The sequence below is a fragment of the Lepisosteus platostomus genome, chromosome 11, assembly GCF_059453375.1.
Source record: "Lepisosteus platostomus isolate fLepPlt1 chromosome 11, fLepPlt1.hap1, whole genome shotgun sequence".
Classification (NCBI taxonomy): domain Eukaryota; kingdom Metazoa; phylum Chordata; class Actinopteri; order Semionotiformes; family Lepisosteidae; genus Lepisosteus; species Lepisosteus platostomus.
This window is the reverse complement of record NC_142621.1, coordinates 47,838,210-47,854,759: the sequence shown is the minus strand read 5'-3', so window position 1 is coordinate 47,854,759 and position 16,550 is coordinate 47,838,210. Positions and strand designations below refer to the sequence as shown.

Below are 16,550 nucleotides of genomic sequence, written 5' to 3'. Positions count from 1 at the left end.
AGTCGGAGGACAGCTCTGCAGTCACAGTGGAATGCGAGGCTGCTGTTACAAAGTTTCACAGGGGCTTTTCTCTTCACCTTCACAACATGCAGCTGCTGTAGTCCGAGCTCTCAGAGTGGAGCTCTGAATCACCGCGGTGTACAGCAGTGTGCTTTACAATCCACTCCAGTGGAGAAGTGTGAGAACTAGAATAAACTGTGGTTAACGATGGTCAGCTGAGGTACATCATGGCTGGCTTTGGAAAATCCCATAGTTTTTCCATTGTTTGTTGTCACCATGGATTATAGCAATTGTCCTAGGTTTGTGCCAGAATTAAGATACAGTATGAAGGAGTAATAGCAGTGTAGACTATTACCACTGTAAAAAGAAATAACAGTATATTTTCGTCTCCAGTGCCCCTGCTTCATTACCACTGGCTCCTCTCCTTACTTCTCGTGCCTGGGGACTTGGTGTAGTGGGTGTTTATTTTCAGCAAATCTTATGCACCAAAGAGTGGAAGGAAAAAAGACAGCCTTTTGAACAACTTGAAAATGACCTTCATACATTACTTCTCAACTTTGATTATAATAGAGAGGAACACAAGGAGGCAAATGCTGGCATTTCTGATGCATCTATAATTATACATCAACCAGGATTTTAGTTCATCAAAAAAAAACACAAACTTTTCCTACGCCCCTGCTTCACATCAAAACACGGTTTCCAAAGGCATTTCATTCCACAAATTGCTACAGCTCAAGCCTGTTTTAACCAGCTTCCCACAAAAACATGTAGGGAATTGTTACCATTATTGACATAATCCCCTATAGGCATTTTTCACATATTGTATGGGGAGGGCAAATGTCTATTGTCGACCCTATGGCTAGGAGCTTTCGAATAATTCAGAAAGCATTCTTTCAATGGAAGATTCCTTCAAATTGTTTTTTTAGAAAAAAAACAGCAAGACTCGAATCTATGCAAAGCAAAACATTTGATGTAAAGAAAGTCAGATGGTATCTTTATTGCTCCCATTATTGCAGCGGAATGTGAGATAATTGGAGTCATATGGCAGGTGAGCTTGTTAAAATGATCCAGGACGCTTTGCTCAGCTCCCTACGATGCTGTAGCAGACATGTCCAATCGCAGCACTCCCAGAGCCAGGGCTGGGAATAATTCACCCTCCCAGGGCCAGGACTGGGAATAATTTGCACTCTCACAGCTTGGTCTAGGTTAAATTCATGCTCCCAAGCATTGGATTGGGATTAATTCACCCTCCCAGGGCCAGGGCTGGGATTAACTAATAAACACAGCCACCACTTACATGTTCATTCAGGTCCTTAACCAGATCGGACCAAAGAGGCCCAGAGGCAGCAAGGCCCTGGGAGTCTGGAGGCCGGCCACTGCACCGCCCTGCTGTCCAGACTACGTGCTGCCATGAACAGAGCGGCTTTGAGGTGTAGGATGTGGGCTTTGGAGTGAGGGTAGAGTTTAGTGGTCAAGGCAAAGGCAGGGAACAGGCCAGAGCTGGGTTAACCTCATGCAAGATGTTTAACATGAGAAATTCAACCTGGTATTTCTGGCCTTCTAGCATGACTTGACGATGGCTTCCACCAGTACAAAATGGCTCCGTTGTGCACCCTAAGACACCTCAGCTCAGCAGGGGCAAAACCACTGGGAGTCCACGGTAAAAGTGGAGTATTACTGTGGCACAGTATACCAGGTGGAAAAAGGACCCGAGTCTTCAAGCTCAGTGGATTTCTTCAGAGTGAACAGTGAGACACAAACCAGAGAACATGGGTGGAATTGAATAAAACTGCAACAAAGCTGCTCAATGAATGTATGTAAAAGTAGTTTCCCCCCCACTATCCATTTAATTAGGTATCACATACTGCTGTTGTGATTTCATCTACTCCATGTGATTTTATGGGACTTTTTTTTATAATTTGCTTGTTGTGTGTTTTGTCCTTTTATGGGAGAAGCCAAAGACACATTTCCACAGTAGTGGACAATAAAGTGTCTATCTGTGAAGGTTACACTAACTTAATTCTGGGAATAGGAAGCACTTCTCTACCCAAAGGGTGGCAGGAGCATGGAACAAGCTGCCGAGCCACGTTGCCCGAGCCGATACTTTTTTGCATCAATTAGCTACTAACTAACAAACGGGCTGGCCGGGCTCCTCTTGTGTGGAACAGTTCCTTACCTCTTATCAGTGACCCCTGGGCGGGGTCAGCGGGGCCAAGGTTACAGACCCCTTTCCCCGTGCCAGCGGCCACCCCACTTCTTAGGGGCTGAGGCGAAGGGCACCTCTGACCCCCCCTCATGCCACTTCAGCGCTACAGACCAGTTCCCCGGAGGCCACAAGCAGCCTGCAGAAACGCAAACAAACTGCAGATGACGCATCTGCGGAAGACAATTCTGCTTAGATCTCTGACTTATCCTATTTCTTGGGTTAAGGCATAACCGTTTGATGTCTGGCTTTACATATTAATACTCCTCCCCCCAAGTCGGGAGCCACCGTGAGAGTGTGTTCAGAAGAGAATGAAAGAAAGGGAGACGCTCAGAAAACAAAGTCAGAACTCACCGCCCCTCCCCTCACCTCACCCGCGCCCCCAAACTCTTCAGCCCCCTTCGGCTGGCGAGGTCACCGTGAGGAACGCGCACAGAAAAACCCCCAAAACAAAACAGCTGAAAACAACTTTTTTTTAAAGAGAGAGTCCAATTACGGAGGTCGTCTCCAGCACATCGCTAATCTGCAGAAATATCAGTGTATCTTTAGAAAAAACGATCAAATAACGCAAAGCTAAATAATAGATAAGTGTCACCCCGTGGCCAACGGTGTTTTGATCCGAGGTCTTTGAAACGGCGTGCGCCTCCCAGCTTTAAGAACAGGTTTCATTTGCCCGCGGCCTGGTGAAAGGGCGTATTTCGTCTAATTGGTGACAGTATGCAATAAAAAGAAATCATGACGGTCTGGAATTCGCACTTTCTTACCCTACAAGAAAAGAGAGCAAGCGGCAAACGCAACATTTTTTAATTCCCTCTATCTGAAAGGGGGCAGATACACATTGGCGAATTCCTGGCATTCGCTAAACATCGCATGTCGCAGCACCATTAAAACTTAATCACGGGGAACTTCTTTTAAAGATGCACTTTATTAAAAGAGAAGAAGACACACAAACTCAATTCATTATCACTAATCTAGTTATCTCACTTTCATGTGTCACTTCTGCAGACAATGTGTTCCTGCCTTTTCTGACTTTCAGCGAATGCGCGATGGCGAAGGATTACGTTCATCGCGGGAAGCCTTTGAAAGGGATATGCTAATTTTCCAAAGGAGCAGTGCCAGTGAATAGCCAAGGGACTTTCAAGTCTTAATACCCCTCAGAAGTGCTTTATCTCCTAACACAACCTGCATTACAGTATAAACAGGAAGGGAAACCGCCGAGGCATCAAAGCAGCGCCGGTCCGCGCGTGTAATTTTAGATCGGGTTTAATAAAGGTTATCTGTCGCATGCTAATAAAACAAAGGGTGTGTGTGTGTGCGTGCGCGCTTGCCTTTTTTTTAAAAAAGTCATTTGATAATTTGCGTTTAAAGTTCCTCATCAAAGGGAGTGAAAACAGCGTGCGAACCTACCCGCTCTCGCCGCCTGTCCTCTGCTCTCCCGGCTGTTCGGAAGGCGTCCGCCGGGTGTGGAGGACTGGCCCGGCAGTCGTTTGTTTTCATGCTTCACTCGTCTAGCTCGTCTTTTTTTAAAAAAAAATGAGGTACGATTCAGGACTTCATATCTGTTCCCAGTACTTTCGCGCGTTTCTCAATATTCACACCCAGCTCTCCTTCCTAACCGTGTTGCTCCTTTAACCAAGGAAAACGCGGGGTGAAGTTAGCAGAAGCTCAGGCCTGACTGCGGGCGAGCAGATGGACGCATCTGGAGTGGTCTTTCACGTTTCAGACCCCTTAAACGACAAAGGACACCTCTGCCCCCCCCAGTGTCAATCCACTGCTGAGGACAAGTTCCCTGCCTTGCCCGGGTGATGTCCCTGGTGTGCAAACTACCACACAGGACACTGTTTCTCCCTCCCTTTCAGGAGAGCTGGGGACTGCTCCCTCACCTCCATTAGTCTTCTGGGTAATGAACAGCAGTGGCACCTTCCTAATTACCATCCTTCACACCTGTCCTTCTGGGCTCTCACCCTCCACCCTTCCAGCCTGAAACTTAGACACAGACCCAGGCTGCTTCCCTCCAGATTGCTCCTGCAATTGCCTTAATGAGCTCAGAGGCATGTCTGATTCCACACAGAGCCAACCCTGACAGCTCTTCTCCCTCCCATGCAACGTCACCCTCTCCGAGGCCAGGTGTGCCCTGTCCTGTGAGCAGGGGGATCCCTCAGAAAGCCCCCTCTTGCTGGCTCAGTCCTGCAGTGGGATTTAACAGCCCCTGCGGATCAGAGCTGGTCAGTCACCTGTTGCGCTTCCTTATTAATTTCTAGAGACCCTAGTAACAAATGTGCAGTTCTCATCATGTTAAAAGGTCAGTTGTTCAATAAACCCTGGAGTGGTCAGCTGTGATCCTGGAAATCCGAAGGCAGAGTCCTCATTCCAAAAGCATCTCTAACCTACTTGATTTAGTACATTCACATGCTGCCTCAGTGGAAAACCCTTCTCCATCTCTTGAAAGTGACAAATTTAAGGCGTGACTTTGTTAACAAGGTCAGGCAGGCTCAGTGTTATAGCTCGTGATGCTGGGCAGAGTATTTCACTGCTCTTACTGTGGTGATGCGCGTTTATTGTACATTCTCTCTCTTCAGTTACTTACTCCTGCAAGACCTGAGACTGCTGGTGTAAATTAGCTGGTGGTTACATCTGGGTGTGATACATTGCATAATGAATCACAAGTGTTAATAATGTGCCTGACAAATAAATAAAATAACAGTGCGATTCCGATCTGTGCTTTTCATCCAGCCCTGTTTTTCTTCCAGAGTGAGTCACCCTGCTCCAGCCCGGCGAGCAGAACAGGTCTGAGTGTCAACATCCCAGACCTTGAAGGAGACAGGGCAATTCTCTGATCTTCTGTTTGAAACTCTGGGCTAGACCTCACCCTGGCCCAGAGTAAAAGCAGACTTTTTTCCACCCGGATATCCCATTGGTGGTTTCCAGTGGGCAGGACTTGCTGGCCAGCAAGCCGTGCGATTCACAGCTGGTGGCCAGTGGCTTCTTCTGGATTTATTCCGGGATGATTGTAAACAAACGCTCCGAAACGAAACAAATGATTCCCGAGCAATTTCATCAGTTATGTTTACTTCAAAACTGAAAAGATGAAATAACAACTAACTTTTTAGGGCAAAAAAGAACTTAAAGTGACTAACTTAAAGGGAAAACAGTTCTCTATTTATTTAGAATAAATATGAAACAAACATGTGGTAATACAGCTGTTTAGACTGAGGGCTTGGATCGCTTCCTGGACCCAAGAGCCAATGGAAATCTTAATCAACATCATCCAGCGCTGGGGCAGAGCCCAGTCCCCACCCCCCACAGACCCACAGGGGACTGCAGATTTCACATACGAGCACATTCAGATACACTCTCAGGGCCGAGCAGCCCGGATACCGCAGCCGAGGACGCAGATCTTCACAAAGCACGTGCGTGTCCTACCGCTGCAAGCCCAGAGCGAGCTCAGAATGGGGAGCACGGCTGGGTGTCTCCATCACACCTCGACACACACAACACGCAATAGATCCTTTTGTGAGCCGAGAAGGCCTTGTTTTCGTTCTTCAGGTGATTAAAACACACAGTCGTGTGGCGATTCACATTAAAAGATGGGGAGGTTTGCGTTTACACTTCAGATTATTTGCAGCGCTGCAGCTTCGTGAATCAGTGTAGCAGCCGACACCGGACACTAGCAGACATCTGAGCCAGATGTGTTGAATGGCTCCTTCTCTTCTATATTTCTTATTAGGGCGCATCAGTGGGGTTTAGCCAACTTTACATGGGTGTACATACTGTATGTATCTCACAGTGAAGGCTTTTGATTCTTGTATGTATGCAAACACTCTTAATGTACGAATGAGTGAGCTGGAAGGGGGCAGCACAGTGGCCAGCGTTGCGGCCTCACAGCTCTGGGGTCCTGGGTTCAGTTCCTGGGGTGCTGTCCGCGTGGAGCTCATGCGTTCGCATTGGTTTCCTCCCCACAGTCCAGAGACATACTCATGAGGGGATCATTGGCTTCTGGAAACGCGGCCCTGGCGCGTGTGTGTGTGTGCGTGTGTCGGTGTTTGTGGCGGTCTGCCCCGTGAGGGACGGGGGTCCGGGCCAGGGTGTGCCCTGCCTTGCACCCACGGCTTGCGGGGACAGGCTCCGGCTCCCCCCGACCTTGTATTGGGTAAGGCAGTTAGGACATGGATGGCTGGGGGGTGCATGAAGACCTTTGTTCAGGGGACACTCGACGTGGCTATAAGAAAGAGCGCTGGGCCCGGTGCTGTTCTGAAGTCCCTGCTCTCCCCCTGCACTAAAGGCGCAGGCAGCCCAAGGTTCTTTCTTCATGACCAGAAATTCAGAAGAGATACGACTGGGAAAGAAAGAAAAGGGAAAATCTCAGCAATTTCAATAAGAAGGATGAAATCAGATAAAGAAATTACTGTATATAAAACCAGCATTGCTTCATTTCTTAAGCCCAGGCCTTTCTTCTCATTCTTTTTATCTCCGAGGAAAAATAATGAAAGGGGAGGCTTGCAACCACATTTCCATTGATGTTAGAATACACAACCAGCAGATTCAAAAAAACTGTCTGGGATCAAAGGGAATGGTTTTCATTCCAATAAAATTATTACAGAGATGGAGCTGGGGTATGGATCTCATTTACTAAGACTGTGAGGCAAATAGTTGTTAAAGAATGGGCTGTAAGTAAGCCTTATATGAAAATACCTCAGATTCCTCTGGATTAGCATATGAAACCTTTCTGCAAGACTAGTTAATAATACTCATTTAAAATAAATAAATGGAAAAATGAAGCCAGTTGAAAAATGTAGATTGAGCATATTTATTTAAGGCTATTTAAATGAAAGAATAAGATTCCAGAGAGTGCTCATAGGACAGTAGATTCTTGCTGCTCTGAGCTTTAAGACCCGAAAATTGAAACTATTAACAAAACACTTATACAGAGATTCAGACTTTCCAGATCCCATTGGAGGCAGGTTCCCTGGTCTAGCTCCCTCCTCACCCTTATTAATTAACGGCTTCACTGCTGTCATGCTCTTTGCCATATTAAATTGCATTACACTCATAAGTACAACTCACAAGGCCCACGTTACCCTTGTGTCATTAGCAGAGACAGTCTTGCATGACACAAAAGAATGTGCACATGCCATTGCCTGAGCTCTGCCTGCACTGACATTTTAGATCTCTTCATCCCTTCATTCATCCATCCATCTTCTCACTGCATCATCCAGTGCAGCGCATGGTGGGGCAGGACGCCAGTCCATTGCAGGGCAGACAGACATAGACATAGACATAGACATGCACACACTCACAACAGGGCCATACAAACTCCACCCAGAGATCTCACCATACGTTGGCATAATTTAAACAAGTAGTTAAAATACAAGCGAGCTTCAAAGTCCTGAACTGTTCTAGAGCCTGTTTCACAGTTGCAATGTTATGTCGGCCTGTTCGCTATCTGATTTCCAGGAAGGCAGGCTGCCCCCCTCCCCCTCACCAGGAGAGACAGCACCAAGTGCAGGAGGTTGTTCAGATGTCCCCCTGTGCACTCTGAGTCTCTCCCCCTCGGAGCAGGTCCTGCCTACAGGGCAGAAAACCAACACAAGCCTCCTCCAAGTGCAAAAGGGTGCCAAAAACCCTCAGAAATAAACGCGATTAGCAATTACCTTTGTCTCTTTTCAGTCAAGTGTTCTATTCTGAACAGCATAGCAATGCATGTGCAAGGAAGCCAGTTCCTTCTGGGCTGTCAGAGTGTGTGTGTGTGCAGGAGAGCAAACGTGAGCACGCGTGTGTGTTAGTTTTTAATGACCAAAGACTCGCCCGCTGCTTGGAGACTCTGACAGCTTTAGATTAAGTGGAGAAACTTCAGCGGTTTCTATAGCTACGGTGGCGTTCAAAGAAGGCCATGCTTCCCGGCATAACAGGGGAATAAAGAGACAATCAGCGAGGGTGAGGGAGCCGGGACCTGCAGGTTACATGTCAGGAGCAGGAGCACCTCGCCAGCCTGGCAGGGTCCCAGACACCGCGTCTGGGGTCACTGCTGACACACCACTCTTCATATCTCCCCGACACGATGCTGTCTCCTTCTTAAAGCGAGGCTTTGATGTGACACCAAAGTGACTATCTCTCATCTCTAACGTCAGTATTCTAATGCTTCATTTTTTTTCTGAGCTCTGACTTCCAAAACTGCCTGGGCTCCTTTGATTTATTTATGTTTTTTTTTTCTATTTAACACGCTTTGAATGCTTTGAAATTTTAAAACACTAATTTAAAGCATTCAGGCAAGCAAAACCCTGTTCATTTTGATTCTATTGTCTCTTTCAGCTTTCAGACTCGTCTTCCTGTGTAGAGTCACGGACTGTTACTGATCTACAGTAATAAACGCTGGGCCAACACTGGGATTACTGGTTTATGCCAAGCTGGTTGCACTGGGGGCAATTTAAGATAATTGTCATGATCCTTTTTTGCCCCAGACCATGGGCACAGATCTGCAGAAAATGGGTTCTGATGAGAAGAGTTTGAAACTGGAAGTGTTCCGTCCATCTGCAGACCTCCCAGTCACGTGTGAAATTCCCGAAAGAGCCCGGAGAAGGGAACGGAATCACCATTTGTTGCATTAACAGAATACGCAGAATGAATTTCTCCAGAAAAGCAGAAATCAAGTACAAAAAGGATGCGTGAGATGGGAACCCATTTGGTCCATCTAGCTTGTCTGATCGCTCAGAGCTGAAAGATCTCTGCAGGCAGTTTCTTGAAGGTTTACAGCATCAGCTTCAACAAACTGTTCCAGACACACTTTCCCTTTTTTAAAGAAGTGCCTCCTACTTCCAGTACGAAACACAGCCCCCTCTTAGTTTCCTTGTGCGCTCCACGTAGAAGCTGCTGGCAGCTGAGCTGCGTCTTGTGTCCAGATCTGCGCTGCTCCTCACTGCCCGTCTGTCCCCTGGAGCTCGGCAGGACCAGTGCGGCACATGGGGTGGGGGGTGTGCGATCGTCACTGAGCTAGACACTTGGGCGTGCAAATGAAAAGCTATCTGATTGCTCCATTTAGAGCCGCTTTTCCGTTGTTCCTTTGGCGAACGGCGATCCGAAGCCTCGAAAACAAAAACCAGCCGTTCGCAGCAAGCGCAGCTCTGCGCTCTGTACAGCAGGTGTCTGTCTGTCTCGCTCTCTCCTGCTCCCACCCTGTTTCTTTTCCTCTCTGCCGCTCCTCTCTCTCTGTCACAGTGCTTTGTGCTCCTGCTACCAGTTTGCATCAATGACTCGAATCATCAGACCACAGTAGGCCGCAGAACAGATCTGGTACAGCTATCATGCCCCTCTGCTTCCAGTATCCTAAAGAAGACCCCTGTTTGCTGAGCTCACAAGAAGCTTGAGCTCCATTGAAGTTCAAATGGATAGCTTATGGGCAAGAGCTTCACAGGGGGGAGGTGGGGGGGGACTCTGCACCTCCTCTACTACATCCTACCGGGGAAAAAAGTGTAGCTTTTGGGGCTTTGTTACTTCAAAGGAGCTGCTTTCCTCTGTTTTTCTCCTCCAGATATGTCAACAAAATTGGGGGTAGGAATTTAATTTCTTCAGATGAAAATCACTCGCCGAAGTTCAGTGGGGTTTTGGCATGAAAGGCCCTGGCTCGTCCGAGTCGTGAGAACGTTAATTATTAATGCCAGCCCCCCTGCCCCCCTGCCCCCCAGTCTTCCAGGACCCACAGCTGGTGGATATCTGAAAACCTGCCGTGGATCCCTCTGTCCTCCCTCCAGGTGAGATCCACAGCTCTTCAATCCAGTGCGCTTTTACCACCTTACAGCTCTGTTTGCCCTGGATTGTACCGTGCTTTACCACATCCCTCCGTGCCTTCCCATGTATTTTATTTCATTCTTCGCTTCACTGTGGTAAACTCACCACTGTGAGTCTAACTAAGCACAAGAGGCCAGTAATGAGTCACATCACTGTTGCAATATCATTCCCTCTCCCCTGTTTTTTCCGTCTCCAGGTCTTTCCCACTCTGGGCCATTAATCTTGCTTCATGGAGGTGTTCTCTCCTTCCGGGGGCGAGAGAGACAATGCCCACACTGCGTCTCGTCCCTCTCGTCCCTGCAGCCTCACAGAGCGGATTACAGCCCCAGTGAGGCAGCAACTACCCCAGAGGGGAACTAACTGGCTCGCGCGGCCTCCTCAGAGGTGTGAGGTGTGCCAAACATCTACCTGGTGTTGGCTTTCACTTGCGGTTTAGGATTGCAGAAAAAGCCCAGCGCTTGATACTGCATTGCAGTGCCCAGGGCAGGCACAGCCCGCACTGTATCGGTTACAGCGAAAAGAGGCCATGGAGTGCAAATCGCTTCACCCAGCAGCAGAGAATCCCTGTCTGGTGGAGCTGATTAAACTTTTTCCGATGCAGTTATCTTAATAATTTAATACACACCCTCTCACAGCACCCCTCAGCCCTGGTTTTAACATCAGGCGCAGCTGGAATTTGAAACACTTTTCCTTCACTCTCGATCTGTGAGAGCCCCCTTGGAAAATTGCTGGATTTCCTTTCTTTTTTTTTCTCCCAGAACCTATCATTTGGACTGTAGAACCAATATTTTATCATAATTATGAGAAAAAGCTGAGTTTCCTGATGCAACAGATGAAGTGAGCACAGCAGCGCCGTCTAACCCTCCAAACAAGAAACATATGGGCCTTTTCTCTCACCCCAAAACACACACACACACACTTTCCATGGGAAACATGTAAATACAGAGATCCAAAAACACATGTGCTTCGCTGTAAAACTGCAAACAGGCCCTTCTTCCCAGCTCCCCCCCCCCACCCGAATCACATCCCCCACAGCCCAGAGACAAACAGGCAGAAGAAGAAGCAATGAAAACGATGTCCCTGAGAATTGCTGGGCTGGGTGAGAGCTTTGGTTATCTGTGTACAGAACAGGGAAAACAAACGGGGGGACTGGCGACGAAAGTTGAGTCTTGTCTGTGGGCTGCAATCCCACAATGCATTCCACACATTGCCTACACCATTGTCCTGCAGAGCCCATTTAGTAAAAGTAGTGTGTAGGCCGCGTTAGACAAACATCGGACACAATGCACTACTGTCTTATAAGTATGGCTGCTGTGGTCTGCAGTGGTCTAATCTCCTGCTGAGAAGCCCCACGGGGACGAGCCGGCCCCAGTGTCTGCCGCCGCGGTGTCCTGGAATGCACTGCCGGGGCGCGGGGCGGCTCACAGGCCCTTGCGCTCGGGTGCCCAGCGCGGCTGGGGGTTTGGGGATGCCCGTGGTGCCAGGGAGGGGTGGGTGGCTTCGCCTCAGTCCTGGAGCTGTGGTCTTCCTCTCTCTTCCATGAGATGGAGGTTTTCCCAGCTCCAGTCCGGGGAAGGGAACGGGAACGCACTGGCGAGCCGGTTTTCCCCTTGGCTCTCCTTCCTTGGGCCCAGAGAAGAGGCTCGTTTTTGCTTTCCTTCCAGCAGAACTCAGAACGGACCCAACAGGTCCAGACTGCCGCTGTCTCCACTGTGGCTTTGCAGCCGCCTCTGAGCCCTGCAGGCCTGTAGCACCCTGAAGCCAGGAGTGGGGTTGAGAGTCAGAAAACCCTCACTTGTACTTGAACTTGTACTTGAGAGTTTTTTCTGCTGCTCCACAGAGCACCTCTAATGTCCCTGCATGTAATTCAGAAACTCAGATATTCATGGACCACTGAGACAAGCGTGCAGTGTCGGCCCTGATGATGTGAGGCACGTGTGACGAGTCTTGCGCGATTTACTTTAAATTGTTTTCGCATAATGAAAGCACACATCCGAAAGCATTTTGTGAATATGGTACTCAGTCCTGTAAAAACAGGACTGATGTCTTTGTAGCCTCCCCAGTGTCCTTCTTCAGTATTGTACAGACCTTCAGGGGGAACAATTGAAGATGCACAACTACAGGAAAACATGCCAGAGCTGCGATTTCTGCAGGGAAACAGTCATCTCTTGTCTATGGTGGGGAATGTGGCTGTAAAGATTTGTTAAACTTCAGATACAGCTGATTTAAAACATCATTACGTTCCACAGTGACATTTTGTAAATAGGCATTGCATTTCACGTTACAGTCTACTTCCAGGTGAGCAGAGTGATTATTTATAGGGATCTTTCCAGCTGAAGAGACTGTGGAAAACAAAACACGAAAGTGAATTTGAAGGCTGTGCGTCTGCTTTTTTGTCTTCGGTTCAAGGCAGCGACAGGACAGGAATGTTTGGAAGTGAGTGTTGCAGGAACAGAGCCGAACAATCCCAGCATTGGTGAGACTCCTAAGAGATGCGACACAAAGGTGTTTGAAACATTCCTTCTCTTTGAGGAAACTGCTGTTGTTTGGCGTTTATCTGAGGAAGAGATGACTGACAGCCAGGAGATGCCAAGAATACAACTCCTGCTGTTTGCAGTGTGAATACCAAGGTTTGAGATCTCAGAATAAGAATAAAAAATATGGATCTGTGAGATATTTTTTATATATATACACAACACAGAAAGAGAGACACTCTTTCAACATTTTCCAGGGTAAGGCGAATTTAAAATAGATACTGCTGAGTTTATTTTGCAGGCTTCCACCCAGTAATACTGGGTTCAAGTACAGCTGAGAGAACACTGAAAGCATTTCATCCAAAATCCCAGCGTCCAAGGCCCGTGGCCCAACACATCGAGCCTCTGGCAATGAGCAGGAGCAATTCCCAGATTTCAGTCTCATGAAAGTTTGATGATAAGAAGTTGGCCAACAGACTAAATTGAGCAAACAAACGAGTAAAACGTGATAAACGGACCCAAACGTTCTCCGCTCTTTTGTGAGCCTTTCTGAAGTGCTCCACCTTTAGCAGTTGATTCCTGCATTTTCCTGGGGGATTTCTGCAAGGCTTCTGCTGTGTATTTGTAGGATTGGAATGGTGACCCAGAATTCCTGAGATTTTGTTTTCGTGTGGTCCACTACAGACCGATGAAAATGCTGTGTTCCCAGTGAACCCCCCAGAACACAGGGAGTTTTTAGTGGATAATGCACATTTTAAATCAGGTTCAATGACATTTTAATTAGACTTCAATAAATACAGTTCAACTATAATTTTTACAGAAAGATCCTATAATTGTGCTGGTATGCTTTAAATGCGTATAATGGACATTCAATGCATTCCATATTTTTAACATACACCATGGGCTCTTCAATACATGTAAATTACACACTACCTTTAGAACGGGTGAGTCACACAGACCAGATTCGCTCAGTCGACACAGACAGCAGTGCAGCAGAGCGACCAGCCAGTCTGGCCTCTCCGAAGGAGCTGCATGCTCAAAGGAAGTGTGTCTTTAAGATCCAGCTTGTTTTTGCAGGGAGTTGCCTGTTGGGTTAGACACAGACCAAGATGAATTCTGTGGCTTCCCCACAGCATCACAGCTGCCAAGATGCTCTGTTTCATTCATAGAAAGCTGTAAGTTCCGTGTGGATGAAAGAGAGCAGATCGTGGACCTGTGACAGACAGACCGTGCTGGGACCCAGGGCTAGGGGAACAGCACAATGCAGTGTGCACTGTCATGGCCAACAAGAAGAACCCCTTTATATAAATTCTGTAGGTAGAGAGTGGAGCTGAAGCTGTCCCATTGAAAGCGTTTTGCAGGTGCTTTTATCCAAGGAGACTTACAGGGACAAGGGGTCGAAGTTTGGCCTCAACATCTGGCACTGCCGACATGCTGACAACCAGACCTCGGTCTGAACACCTACCATCGACCAGAAGGCGAATCTCTCTACCAAGGTCATTGAGAAACAAAAGGCTCAGGTTGTCCAGACGTTGCCAGATTCCAGTGCCAAACCTACTGTGGTGGTTATTCTCTGTACTGCGACAGCAAGAAGGAGCAAGAAGCTCGCTAGGTATAATGATTAAATAAAACACAAGAAAGGATATCTTTACATGTTACAAACACACTCTGTCCTGGTTCTGTTTTTAACCTGCCTTTCTCTGTAAGGCTGCAACCATCTGCTTCACAATCCTGTGCACACATCCCTGTGAACAGTACGAGTCCTAAGCAACGTGGTCGGTCACATGGTGCCAACTCTCCTGCTGGGGTGGCTGGAGGCCGTCCAGCCCAGAGGCAGCCACACCACAGCCACACAGCTGTCTGGGAAACTGGTGGTGAAAGACAGAGACATGCAAGGCACTATACAGGCTTTTATTATTGAAATTCTTGAGGTTGTGCATCCAAAAACAGAGACCTAGGGTGAACAGAATCACAAATTTGAAATCTAAGCATCATTCAAATGCATCAAAAACAGCCACAGCCTCAAGAGATCACATCCTACAGAATGGTGAATGCTCTGCGCCCTTTGTTCCCACAGCTCACCTTTTTAAAACATCTCTCTGCATGCAAATGTAGATTGTAATCTCACCCAATGGGCCGTATCCAAATTTCTGTTCTGAGCAGAAGTTGTGACAGGACTCAGAACTGACAGTGTGGCTGAAAGATCACTTTGACATGCACAGTATCTGATGTCTGCCAGGTCAATGTCACATACTGGAAGCAGAGTTCAGCCTGGTCACTCTCACTGAACCATTGCTTCCCTTCACTTAAATTCAAACACCTGCCATTGTGGTGAGAAAAAGCCATTCAGATTTTTACTTATAACTCTCTGAACGTACCGCTTATAATTGGCTCTCACCTCAAACAGTGATTTAATGTCTAAAAATGCTTTGTATCTAACGTCTGCATGGACCGAAGGAAATGCAAAGACCAAACTGTTCAAAGCTTTTGTGCAAGGGCACATCTCACAGATACTCAGTTTGGGTTTAAAATCAATACCGATGTGTATTTGCAAGAGAAATCTTTTTACAGGTCAAATATCTCTCCTAAAAAGTTCTCAACAGTTCATTCGAAGCCCATGCATTCCTTGACTTTTTGTAACAATGGTTTTAGAAAGGGTACAGTGTTTTTTTAAAAATATCATGATTAAATATTTCAGGAGGTTTAATACTCGTTTCCCTTTTAGGATGGAGGGCGTTGAGTCCGAGCAGGCTGACCGCGAAAGTGCAATTGCACATTTCTATTTTCTTTGCATGGGTCGGGCCACTGCAGTCCACAGACAGTGCGGATAGGGTGTCAGTGGCTGTTTTGTTTCAGGGGCTTGGTATGCAACCTTCTGCACAGTAAAGATCAGGTTATCAGATCACTGGAACAGGGGCTGAAGTCGACACACTTGAGTGGCCATGATACCAGCTGTAATGAACAGGCATCCTGGAGTGGGCCTAACTCTCTGTTTCCACTTTGTGAGAGCATTCAGCAAATAGCAGACCTGCAGTGTGCACTGAGAAATCAAACATACCAGGCTTGAACGTGACTGTAGTTCTCCTGACATGAATACAGGCCAGACCAGTTAGCAGCTCATTTCACTCACAGCAAATGAGTCAAGGGCACCTTACAGTGTGTAAGACAATGGCTGGACCACAGGGAAGGACAGCTGGAAGCAGTTAACACTCCCCACTTCTTTGTTTGGGTAGGAACAGTTGAGCAATCCATAAACATCCCTAAAGAAATGAACGTTTCTAGACATGTGATGAACTTCAGTATCTTTATAATAGATTACTGTGGTTTCCCATGGTGAAACAGAATAGGGAAAGCACAGTGAAATCATGATAATGCTTATAGAGCTATAGTTACAGTCTGACAGAAACCATGAGCAATGAAAGTCAATACATTGACATTGATATAAGCGTGGTGAAACCCTAGAGGAACCACAAGAATGCTGTGTTAACTGTGGCGAAGGCGTGTTGTGAGGGGACCCAATAAGGTCCTTGAGGAACATGTTGCTTCTGGGTTTGTCTCCAGACTGGGGCCATTTGTGCTCCCAGAGGTGTTACCACACAAGGCTAAAGTTCCTGATTCTTGGGTTCACCTTGGTAAACCATGGCAAAGGCACAGTAAAGCAAGGTGAGATCATGGTGAAGTAAGGTATAAACTGGAGGCAGCCAAGGAGAACCACAGTAAGTGTGGGAAAAGTGAAAAAGTGAAAGTACTAAGCAGTATGGGCAGCAGTGTGGAGCTGTGGTTGGGATCCTGGACGTGGGAACAGAAGGTTGTGCTTTGGAATCACACCTGTAGTAGGTACAGTAGGTTTTTTAGATAAAGTTGCTCAAATTGCTCCAGTAAAAACACCCAGCTGTTTAAATAGATCCAAATTGCTTGGAATAAAACATTGGCCAAACCAATTAGTAATAAAAGTACCATGTTAAATGTCCCAAGGGTAAGGGAGAGGTAGTACAGAGATGAGGACAGAGGAAGTGCAAAAGCTCAGAGGAGAGAGCCTCTTCTTCCAGTTGGTAAACTATAGTCTTCCTTCTTTTCTGCTGTGTAGTATT

The 16,550-nt window shown here is 47.1% G+C and overlaps 1 long non-coding RNA gene across 1 annotated transcript; it reads right to left on the bottom strand.

Moving 5' to 3' along the window:
* Nucleotides 1-5,340: 5,340 nt before the first annotated feature.
* Nucleotides 5,341-7,924, bottom strand: LOC148652894 (uncharacterized). The gene is made up of 2 exons (XR_015925102.1): nt 7,855-7,924; nt 5,341-6,539 (listed from the first exon to the last, which is right to left on the bottom strand). It is a non-coding gene; the product is annotated as an uncharacterized LOC148652894 (long non-coding RNA).
* Between the last annotated feature and the right edge of the window lie 8,626 nt (nt 7,925-16,550).